Here is a 12088-nt window from a genome sequence, read left to right on the forward strand (position 1 = left end):
CCAGCCACATAGTCATCTAAATATAAAATAAAACAATGCAGCACAAGAACAGACCCATCAGCCCAATAAGTCTCTGCCAACCATGATACCAATTTAAACATATATCCACACATGATCTATATCCTTCTATTCCAGACCTGTTATATGTGCCTGTCTTAAGTGTATCTATTACATCTGCTTCTACCATTTCCCTCAGCAGATTCTCTGTAAAAAGAAAAACTTGCCTCATAGGGGAACTTCCGCTCCCCCCGCCTCATAAATCTCCTTTAAACTTTCCCCCTCACACCTTTAAGCTATGCTCTCTAGTAATGTATATTTCTACACATGGGGAAAAAAAACTTCTGACCATCTGCCCTGTCTATGCAGAGAGTTATAAAACACTACAACACAGAAATAGCCCTTCAGCCCACCTAAACCAGGCTGAATTATTAATCCGCCTAGTCCCATTGACCCACACCCAGACCACAGCCTTCCGTACCCCTCCCATCCATGTAGCTATCCAAATTTCTCTTAAATGTTGAAACCGAGGCTGCATCCACCACTTATGCTGGCAACTCGTTTCACACTTTCACCACTGAGTGAGGAAGCTCCCCCTCATGTTTCCCCTAAACATTTCACCTTTCACTCTTAACCCATGACCTCTGGTTCTAGTCTCACCTAACCTCAGTGGAAAAAGCCTGGTTGCATTTACCCTATCTATACCCCTCATCATTTAAATACCTCTATCAAATCTGCCCTCATTCTTCGATGCTCCAGGGAATAAAGTCCTTTCCTAGTCACCCTTTCCCTATATTAGACCCCATTCACCGAGGTAAAATACTGAAGATCCTGAAAGCTTACGGAGTGCCAGACCTTCTACTGAGAGCAATAGAGCAATATACCCAAACCATGGTGAAAGTTGTATCACCAGATGGAGAAACAGCAGTGTTCGAGCTCCTAGCTGGTGTGCTGCAAGGAGACACTCTGGCACCCTACATCTTTAAAATCGTCCTTGATTACGCTCTACGTCAAGCTACCAATGATCATGACAAACTTAGTTTTACCAAAAGGGTCAGACCAGTTACGCTCACAGATCTCGATTTTGCAGATGACATAGTCCTGCTCTCTGACCAGTCGGAGGAAGCACAACAGCTACTGACAAAAGTGGAAATTGAGTGCAATAAAGTTGGACTTCACCTAAACGCTAAAAAGACAGAGTACATGGTGTTTAACTGCGACGAAGGTACTCTCAAGACCGTAAAGAATGATACCATAAAGAAAGTCTTTGACTAAAAGTAGCTCGGGTCAACAATGATGAGTTCGGAGAACGACATAAAGATATGGAAGGCGCTGGCGTGGAGGGCTATGAACGATGTGAAGGAAATCTGGAAGTTGAAACTGACCAGAGGGCTTAAAAAGAGGATCTTCACGGCAGTCATAGAGTCCATTCTCACGTACGGGTGCGAGACATGGACACTCACCAAGACTATGCACTCTAGATGGTTGCTATACACGAATGCTCTGGATGGCTCTTGATGTGAGTTGGCAACAGCACATGACGAACGTCGGGCTCTAAGACGACCTACTGATGCTCACTACAAAAATCAAGGTGAGAAGACTGCAACCAGCGGGGCACTGTCTACACCATCCCGAGCTACCTGCCAGCCTAGTCATCATATGGGAGCCCAAGCATGGGAGGATGAACCCTGGGCACCCTCCCAAGACTATGGTCAACACGCTCCTAGAAGACAGTGGCGCAGCTAACGTAGATGAACTGAACACACTGATGAGGGAGAGGGAGAAGTGGAGAGTCTGTCATCGTGCCCGACGTCGGCCCCCTTGGCCTGAGTCGAAGAAGTAGTAGTACTTTCCCTATAACTCAGGTCCTCGTCCAGGCTAAAACCTTGAAAATTTTCTATGAACTCATTCAATCTTTTTGATATCTTTCCTGTAGGCAGGTGTCAAAAACTGGACACAATACTCCAAATTAGGCTTCATCAAACATCTCATGCAACTTCAACATAACATCCCAACTTGTGTACACAATATATTAATTTATGAAAGCCACTATCCCAAAAGCTTTCTTTATGACCCTATCTACCTGTGATGCCACTTTTAATAAAACAATAAGATATAGGAGCAGAAGTAGGCCATTTGGCCCATTGAGTCTGCTCTGCCATTCAATCATGGACTGATCCAATTCTTCCAGGCATCCCCACTCTCCTGCCATCACCCCATACCCTTTGATGCCCTGGCTAATCAAGAACCTATCTATCTCTGCCTTAAATACACCCAATGACTTGACCTCCACAGCCGCTCGTAGCAACAAATTCCACAGATTTACTACCCTCTGACTAAAGTAATTTTTCCACACCTCAGTTCTAAATGAACCCACCCTCAGACCATTAAGCTTCCTGAGCACCTTCTCAATCGTAATTTTCACTGCACAAACTTCACTTCCCGGAGTCTTGAATGTACGGTATACTACAGATGTCTTCCACTGTGAAGACTGATGCAAAAAATGCATTCAGTTCCTCTGCCATTTCTGTATCTCTCATTACAATATCTCCAGTGTCATTTTGTATTGGTCCTATATCTACCCTCGACTCTCTTTTACCCTTTATATACTTAGTATCTTTTTTTAGTATCTTATTCTTTTAGTAGCTTTTAGTATCTTCTTTTAGTATCTTATTCTTTTAGTAGCTTTTAGTGTCTTCTTGATATTAGTTGCCAACTTCCTTTCATAATTCATCTTTTCCTTCCTAATGACCTCCTTAGTTTCCATTTGCAAGTTTTTAAAAGCTTCCCAATCCTCTATCTTCCCACTAGCTCTGGCTTCCTTGTATGCCCTCTCTTTTGCTTTTACTTTGGCTCTAACTTCGCTTGTCAGCCACAGTAGTGTCCTTCTTCCATTTGAAAATTTCTTCTTATTTAGAATGTTTCTGTCTTGCACTTCCCTCATTTTTCGCAGAAACTCCAGCCATTGCTGCTCCGCTGTCCTTCCTGATAGAGCCCCTTTCCAGTCAACTTGGCCAGTTCTCCTCTCATGCCATTGTAATGTCCTTTATTCCACTGAAATACCGACACATTGGAATTTAGCTTCTCCTTCTCAAATTTCAAAATGAACTCAATCATATTGTGATCACTGTTCCCTACGGGTTCCTTAATCTTAAGCTCTTATATCACCCTGAATCATTGCATAACACCCAATCAAGCACAGCCGATCCCCTAGTGGGCTCAACAACAAGCTGTTCTAAAACCATCTCTTGAGGTCCAGTACTCACCTGGTTTTTCCAATCCACTTTCATGTTAAAATCCTAAAGATTATCATGACATTGCCTTTCTGATACGCCTTTTCTATATACCTGTTGTAACTTGTAATCCACATCCCGGTTGCTGTCTGGAGGCCTGTATACAACTGTCATTAGGGTTCTTTTACCTTTGCCATTTCTTAACTCAGCCCATAGAGATTTCATAGTCATAGTCATACTTTATTGATCCTGGGGGAAATTGGTTTTCGTCACAGTTGCACCATAAATAATAGATAGTAATAGCAATAGTAATAGTAATATTACTATTAGTAAATAGTAGATAGTAATACTCATGGAAATAATAAATAGTAATAGAAAATAGTAATAAATAGTTAAATAGTAATATGTAAATTATGCCAGTAAATTATGAAGTAAGTCCAGGACCAGCCTATCGGCTCAGGGTGTCTGACCTTCTAAGGGAGGAGTTGTAAAGTTTGTTGGCCACAGGCAGGAATGACTTCCTATGACGCTCTGTGCTGCATCTCGGTGGAATGAGTCTCTGGCTGAATGTACTCCTGTGCCCACCCAGTACATTATGTAGTGGATGGGAGACATTGTCCAAGATGGCATGCAACTTAGACAGCATCCTCTTTTCGGACACGACCGTCAGAGAGTCCATCCCCACAACATCACTGGCCTTATGAATGAGTTTGTTGATCCTGTTGGTGTCTGCCACCCTCAGCCTGCTGCCCCAGCACACAACAGCAAACAGGATAGCACTGGCCACCACAGACTCGTAGAACATCCTCAGCATCGTCCGGCAGATGTTAAAGGACCTCAGTCTCCTCAGGAAATAGAGACAGCTCTGACCCTTGTAGACAGCCTCAGTGTTCTTAGACCAGTCCAGTTTATTGTCAATTCGTATCCCCAGGTATTTGTAATCCTCCACCATGTCCACACTGACCCCCTGGATGGAAACAGGGGTCACCAGTACCTTAGCTCTCCTCAGGTCTACCACCAGCTCCTTAGTCTTTTTCACATTAAGCTGCAGATAATTCTGCTCACACCATGTGACAGAGTTTCCTACCGTAGTCCTGTACTCAACCTCATCTCCCTTGCTGATGCATCCAACTATGGCAGAGTCATCAGAAAACTTCTGAAGATGACAAGACTCTGTGCAGTAGTTGAAGTCGGAGGTGTAAATGGTGAAGAGAAAGGGAGACAAGACAGTCCCCTGTGGAGCCCCAGTGCTGCTGATCACTCTGTCGGACACACAGTGTTGCAAGCACACGTACTGTGGTCTGCCAGTCAGGTAATCAAGAATCCATGACACCAGGGGAGCATCCACCTGCATCGCTGTCAGCTTCTCCCCCAGCAGAGCAGGGCGGATGGTGTTGAACGCACTGGAGAAGTCAAAAAACATGACCCTCACAGTACTCGCTGGCTTGTCCAGGTGGGCATAGACACGATTCAGCAGGTAGACGATGGCATCCTCAACTCCTAGTCGGGGCTGGTAGGCGAACTGGAGGGGATCTAAGTGTGGCCTGACCATAGGCCAGAGCAGCTCCAGAACAAGTCTCTCCAGGGTCTTCATGATGTGGGAGGTCAATGCCACCGGTCTGCAGTCATTGAGGCCGCTGGGGCGCGGCGTCTTCAGCACAGGGATGAGGCAGGACGTCTTCCACAATACAGGAACCCTCTGGAGCCTCAGGCTCATGTTGAATACATGGCGAAGTACTCCACATAGCTGAGGGGCACAGGCTTTGAGCACCCTGGTACTGACACCATCCAGTCCTGCAGCCTTGCTTGGGTTGAGACGTTTCAGCTGTCTTCTCACCTGTTCAGCCATGAAGCCCACCATGGTGGTTTCGTGTGGGGGAGGGGTATAGTCATGAGAGCAAGGTGGGAGACTGTGAGGAGGGGTAGGAGGGGAGAGTGGAATATGTGTTGGTTGGGGGCCGACAACAGATGGCTCATGTGGGGGATGGGCAGGGTTCACAATGTCAAATCTGTTAAAGAACCTTCGACACCTTCCAAACCTATGTCATCTCTTTCTAATGATTTAATATTATTTCTTATACACAGAGCCACACCACCCCCTCTGTCTACTAATCTATCTTTCCCATACACCGTATATCCCTGGACGTTCAGCTCCCAATGGCAGCCATCCTTTAGCCAAGTTTCAGAGATGGCCACAACGTCATATTTGCCAATCTGTAGCTGAATTTCAAGATCATCCATTTTATTCCTTATGCTGCATGCATTCAAATAACACTTTCAGACCAGTATTTGTTGCTTTCTGTTTTAAATGCACCACGTCTCTATTGCCCTGTAACTCAGGTTTAATGTGATTAAGCCTCATCTCCTATCTGTTCTTTCTATAATCTCTGTGGAATGCTATCTTTGATTTATGTCTGTTTTCCCCTTCCTCAACCCTATCACTCTGGTTCCCATCCCCCTGCCAAATTAGTTTAAACCCATCTTAACAGCTCTATTAAATGTGCCTTCTAGGATATTGGACCCCTTTGGGTTCAGGTGTAACCCGTCCTTTTTGTACAGGTTGTACCTCCCCTAGAAAAGGCCCCAGTGATGCAGGAATCTGAAGCCCTGCTCCCTACACCAGTCTCTCAGCCACACATTAGTATGCTTGATCATGCTATTCTTGCACTCACTAGCACATGGCACAGGCAGCAATCCTGAGATTACTGCCCTAGAGATCCTGCTTTTCAGCTTCCTACCTAACTCCCTGAATTCTCTCTTCAGGACCTCCACCCTTTTTCTACCTATGTCATTGGTACCAACGTGTACCAAGACTTCTGGCTGTTCACCCTCTCCCTTCAAAATACTCTGCACCCGATCCGAGACATCCCGTACCCTGGCACCTGGGAGGCAACACACCTTGCGGCTATCTCTATCAGGCTGACAGAATCTCCTATCTGTTCCCCTTACTATGGAATCCCCTATGACTACCGCATTCTTCATCTTCCTTTTTCCCTTCTGCACCACAGAACCAGGCTCAGTGCCAGAGACCCATCCTCTGTCCGGTCACCCCCCCCCCCCAACTACATCCAAAATGAGATAACGATTACTGAGTGGGATGGCCACAGGGTGCTCTCTACTATCTGAGCTCATCCCTTCACTTCCCTGACCATCACCCACTTATCTAACTGCTGCAGCCTTTGGGTAACTAACTTCCTGTAGCTCCTCTCTATTTCCTGTTCACTCTCCCTAATACGCTGTAGGTCATCGAGCTGCAGCTCCAGATCCCTAACACGGTCTCTCAGGAGCTGCATCTCTGTGTACCTGGCACAAATGTGGCCATCTGGGAGACTGGAAGATTCCCAGGATTCCCACATCTGACATCCAGAGCAAAACACTAACCCTACCGACATGCTCTCTCTTCCTCAAAAAAATGCAAAGAAAAACCAAAAACAAACTCCACCTACCCACTTAACTTGCTGAAGCCTGAATGAGCCAAAGCCTGTCGCTTCTACTCTCGCCACTGGTCTACTCCCAACAACGGCCAGTCCCTGTCCACTTCTAAGGAATTATGGATGTGTATTCCCAGATCTCTCTGTTCTACCACACTCCTCAATGGCCTACCACTTACAGTGCAAGTCCTGCACTGGTTTGTCTTCCCAAAGTGCAACATCTCATATTGACTGCATTAAATTCCATCTGCCATTTTTAGGCAATTTTTTCAGCTGGTCCAAATCCTGCTGTAAGATTTGATTGCCTTCCATGCTGTCCACCACAACCCCAATCTTGGTGTCATCTGCAAATTTGCTAATCCAGTTTATATTTTCATCCAGATTGTTGACAAAGATGATGAACAACGGACCAAGCAACGATCCCTGCAGCACACTACTAGTCACTGGCCTCCAGTCAGCAAGGCACCAAACTATCACCACACAACACACATCAAAGTTGCTGGTGAACGCAGCAGGCCAGGCAGCATCTGTAGGAAGAGGTGCAGTCGACGTTTCAGGCCAAGACCCTTCGTCAGGACTAACTGAAGGAAGAGTGAGTAAGGGATTTGAAAGTTGGAGGGGGAGGGGGAGATCCAAAATGATAGGAGAAGACAGGAGGGGGAGGGATGGAGCCAAGAGCTGGACAGGTGATTGGCAAAAGGGGATACGAGAGGATCATGGGACAGGAGGTCCGGGAAGAAAGACAAGGGGGGGGGGGACCCAGAGGATGGGCAAGAGGTATATTCAGGGGGACAGAGGGAGAAAAAGGAGAGTGAGAGAAAGAACGTGTGCATAAAAATAAGTAACAGATGGGGTACGAGGGGGAGGTGGGGCCTAGCGGAAGTTAGAGAAGTCGATGTTCATGCCATCAGGTTGGAGGCTACCCAGACGGAATATAAGGTGTTGTTCCTCCAACCTGAGTGTGGCTTCATCTTTACAGTAGAGGAGGCCGTGGATGGACATGTCAGAATGGGAATGGGATGTGGAATTAAAATGTGTGGCCACTGGGAGATCCTGCTTTCTCTGGCGGACAGAGCGTAGATGTTCAGCAAAGCGGTCTCCCAGTCTGCGTCGGGTCTCGCCAATATATAAAAGGCCACATCGGGAGCACCGGACGCAGTATATCACCCCAGTCGACTCACAGGTGAAGTGTTGCCTCACCTGGAAGGACTGTTTGGGGCCCTGAATGGTGGTAAGGGAGGAAGTGTAAGGGCATGTGTAGCACTTGTTCCGCTTACACGGATAAGTGCCAGGAGGGAGATCAGTGGGGAAGGATGGGGGGGACGAATGGACAAGGGAGTTGTGTAGGGAGCAATCCCTGCGGAATGCAGAGAGGGAGGGGGAGGGAAAGATGTGCTTAGTGGTGGGATCCCGTTGGAGGTGGCGGAAGTTACGGAGAATAATATGTTGGACCTGGAGGCTGGTGGGGTGGTAGGTGAGGACCAGGGGAACCCTATTCCTAGTGGGGTAGCGGGAGGATGGAGTGAGAGCAGATGTACGTGAAATGGGGGAGATGCGTTTAAGAGCAGAGTTGATAGTGGAGGAAGGGAAGCCCCTTTCTTTAAAAAATGAAGACATCTCCCTCGCCCTAGAATGAAAAGCCTCATCCTGAGAGCAGATGCGGCGGAGACAGAGGAATTGCGAGAAGGGGATGGCGTTTTTGCAAGAGACAGGGTGAGAAGAGGAATAGTCCAGATAGCTGTGAGAGTCAGTAGGCTTATAGTAGACATCAGTGGATAAGCTGTCTCCAGAGACAGAGACAGAAAGATCTAGAAAGGGGAAGGAGGTGTCGGAAATGGACCAGGTAAATTTGAGGGCAGGGTGAAAGTTGGAGGCAAAGTTAATAAAGTCAACGAGTTCTGCATGCGTGCAGGAAGCAGTGCCAATGCAGTCATCGATGTAGCGAAGGAAAAGTGGGGAACAGATACCAGAATAGGCACGGAACATAGACTGTTCCACAAACCCAACAAAAAGGCAGGCATAGCTAGGACCCATACGGGTGCCCATAGCTACACCTTTAGTTTGGAGGAAGTGGAAGGAGCCAAAGGAGAAATTATTAAGAGTAAGGACTAATTCCGCTAGACGGAGCAGAGTGGTGGTAGAGGGGAACTGATTAGGTCTGGAATCCAAAAAGAAGTGTAGAGCTTTGAGACCTTCCTGATGGGAGATGGAAGTATATAAGGACTGGACATCCATGGTGAAAATAAAGCGGTGAGGGCCAGGGAGCTTAAAATCATCGAAAAGTTTAAGAGCGTGAGAAGTGTCACGAACATAGGTCGGAAGGGATTGAACAAGGGGTGATAAAACAGTGTCGAGGTATGCAGAAATGAGTTCGGTGGGGCAGGAGCAAGCTGAAACAATAGGTCGGCCAGGACAGGCAGGTTTGTGGATCTTGGGTAGGAGGTAGAAACGGGAAGTGCGGGGTGTGGGAACTATAAGGTTGGTAGCAGTGGATGGGAGATCCCCTGAGCGGATGAAGTCGGTGATGGTGTGGGAGACAATGGCCTGGTGCTCCTTAGTGGGGTCACGATCAAGGGGTAAATAAGAGGAGGTATCCGCGAGTTGTCGCTGTGCCTCGGCAAGGTAGAGGTCAGTACGCCAGACTACAACAGCACCCCCCTTATCGGCGGGTTTAATAATAAGGCTAGGATTAGTGCGGAGGGAGTGGAGAGCCGAGCGTTTGGAAGGAGTGAGGTTGGACTGGGGACAAGGTGCGGTGAAGTCGAGACGGTTGATGTCCCGTCGGCAATTAGCGATAAAGAGATCCAGAGCAGGCAGAAGACCAGAGCGGGGTGTCCATGAAGAAGAGGAGGGTTGAAGACTGGAGAAGGGGTCATCGGTGGGGGTGGAAGAGTCCTTGCTGAAGAAGTAGGCTCGGAGACGGAGAAAGAAAAGTTCCGCATCGTGGCGAACACGGAACTCGCTGAGGTGTGGGCGAAGGGGGACAAAGGTGAGGCCCTTACTGAGGACCGAGCGTTCTGCCTCCGACAGTTGAAGGTCGGAGGGGATGGTAAAGACCCGGCACGGATGAGAGCTGGGATCAGGGGGGGGGGGGGGGGGGAGGCTGGGGGTGTCAATGGAAAGGGGAGGGTTGGGGTGAGAGGAAGATGGAGCCTCTGAGGACCCAGGAGCTGATGATGGGATCTGAAGGAGACGGGGTTGCAGAGTATTGGTGGGGGAAGGGGAGACGGGAGTCACAACAGCAGCACATAAAGACCCGGCCTGGAGTTCAAGGCTGGCGTTGCAGTTGGTGGTTGTGCAATCGCTGTGAAGGTGTCCATGGTCGTTGCTGGAGTCCGGGTTTTGAATATGCCCTGAGGTGTTGGAGCCGGCGAGATCAGTGGCAGGGGCCGCAATCTGAAGTTCATGCCTGCTAGCGTCGGGGCCGGCAGGCTCTGGAGTCCGTAGATGTAGGATCTTGCGACCTTTGCCTAACATGACAAAGTCAAAAAAACGGCGATTGCAGGCGTGAATCCGACAGAGGATGAAATAACAGGTAGGACCATGACAGACGTCGAAGAAAGTGTCCCGAAGGTGTGGAAGGGTCTGGGATAGGGACACAAACTATCACCACTCTCTGGCTTCTTCTGCGCAGCTTATCTTTAATCCAATTTACTACCTGATCTTGAATATCAAGTGACTGAACCTTCTTAACCAACCTATCACGCAGGACCTTGTCAAAAGTCTTGCTAAATTCCATGTGGACAACATCCACTGCTTTGCCTTTTATCAACTCTCCTGGCAACTTCCTCGTAAAACGCTATAGGATTGGTTACACACGACCTACCACACACAAGGTCATGTTGACTATCCTTAATCATTCCCTGTCCATCCAAATACTTATATATCCAGTGTTCATTACTTATATATCCAGTAATACTTATATATACCTTCTTGTAGCTTGCACACTACCAGTGTCAGGCTCACTGAACTATAACTTTCCGGCTTATTTTTAAGAGCCTTCCCTAAAAAACAGAATAACATTAGTTATCTTTCAATCCTCTGGCAGCTTATCCCTGGCTAAGAACGTCTAAAGGCGGGAGGAGAGAGTGCAGCGCGCCACATGTGCGTAGCCCCCCGGTGAAAAACGATATTGTATCCGTTAAATAGGGGCCATGGACAATTCTGATTTGATGGAGACAGAAGTGAAGGCACAGAGGAACATCTGGAGAAATTTCTGAAACGCCCGTTCGCTGCTGTCGTAAATCTTCGGAGGGAAGGCCTCAAAATCCCCGGCTTTGCCTGCTGTTGGCGACCGAGATTGAGGTCGAATCGCTCGGATAGAGATGGTGCTCGGAACTCGGTGTCAGAGAGCTGATCGGAGGCTCGAAGTTTTCAGACGACTCAGAGTCGGACCGTGGTCGGGTATGGCAGGGAGAGTTTTTCTTCCTTCTCCCGTCTGCGTGAGGTGTGGGACATCTGAGAGACTTTGAACTTCTAACTGTGCTCATGGACTTCTTCATCAAGTTATGGTATTGTTGCACTGTTGTAACCATATGTTATAATTATGTGGTTTTGTCAGTTTTTTTAGTCTTGGTCTGTCTTGTGTTTTGTGATATCACACCGGAGGAAATTTTGTATCATTTCTTAGGTGCATGCATTACTAAATGACAATAAAAGAACACTGTGTGTCTTCATAATCTAAAAAATAACTCTGCTAAGGCATCCGCAGTAGCATCCCGTAAATGTTCAAGGGAACACCATGTCAGGCCCTGATACCCTAATTTGCCACAAGACAGCAAACAATTCCACCTCGAATCTGTATATGATTCATATCCTCACTGCTGCTTTGCCTCACCTCTATAGACTCTGTGTCCAGCTGAGTAAATACAGATGCAAAAATCCTTTTAAGATCCCCCTTTTCCAGCCTTGTATCCCTTTTGCCAATCAACTTCCCAGCTCTTGGCTTCATCCCTCCCCTCCTGTCTTCTCCTATCATTTCCGGTGTCCCCCCCCCCCGCCCCCCCACTTTCAAATCTTTTACTATCTCTTTTTTCCATTAGTCCTAACGAAGGGTCTTGAACAGAAACATCGACTGTACTTCTTCCTATAGATGCTGCCTGGCCTGCTGCGGTCCACCAGCATTGTGTGTGTGTGTTGCTTAAGATCTCCCTCATCTCATTTGGTTCCATGCATAGATGACCATTCTGATCTTCTAAGGACTAACTTTGTCCCTTGCTACCTTTTGCTCTTAATATATCTGTAGAAGCCTTTGGGATTCTCCTTCATCTTGCCTGCTTGAGCAACCTCATGTCTTCTTTTAGCGCTCCTGATTTCTCTCCTAAGAGTTTACTTGCATTTCTTATATGTCTCTCAAGTACCTCATTTGCTCCTTCGTGCCTATACCTGCTGAGCACCTTCTTCTTTTCCTTAATCAGGGCCTCATTA

General features: G+C 47.4%; 1 protein-coding gene across 5 annotated transcripts in view; it reads right to left on the reverse strand.

The window, feature by feature from the left end:
* The window catches only part of dpy19l1l (dpy-19-like 1, like (H. sapiens)), a 137191-nt gene that overhangs the window by 70617 nt on the left and 54486 nt on the right, over positions 1–12088 (reverse strand). The gene's annotated exons all lie outside the window — the stretch shown is intronic.

Source organism: Mobula birostris, chromosome 1 (assembly GCF_030028105.1).
Source record: "Mobula birostris isolate sMobBir1 chromosome 1, sMobBir1.hap1, whole genome shotgun sequence".
Taxonomy (NCBI): domain Eukaryota; kingdom Metazoa; phylum Chordata; class Chondrichthyes; order Myliobatiformes; family Myliobatidae; genus Mobula; species Mobula birostris.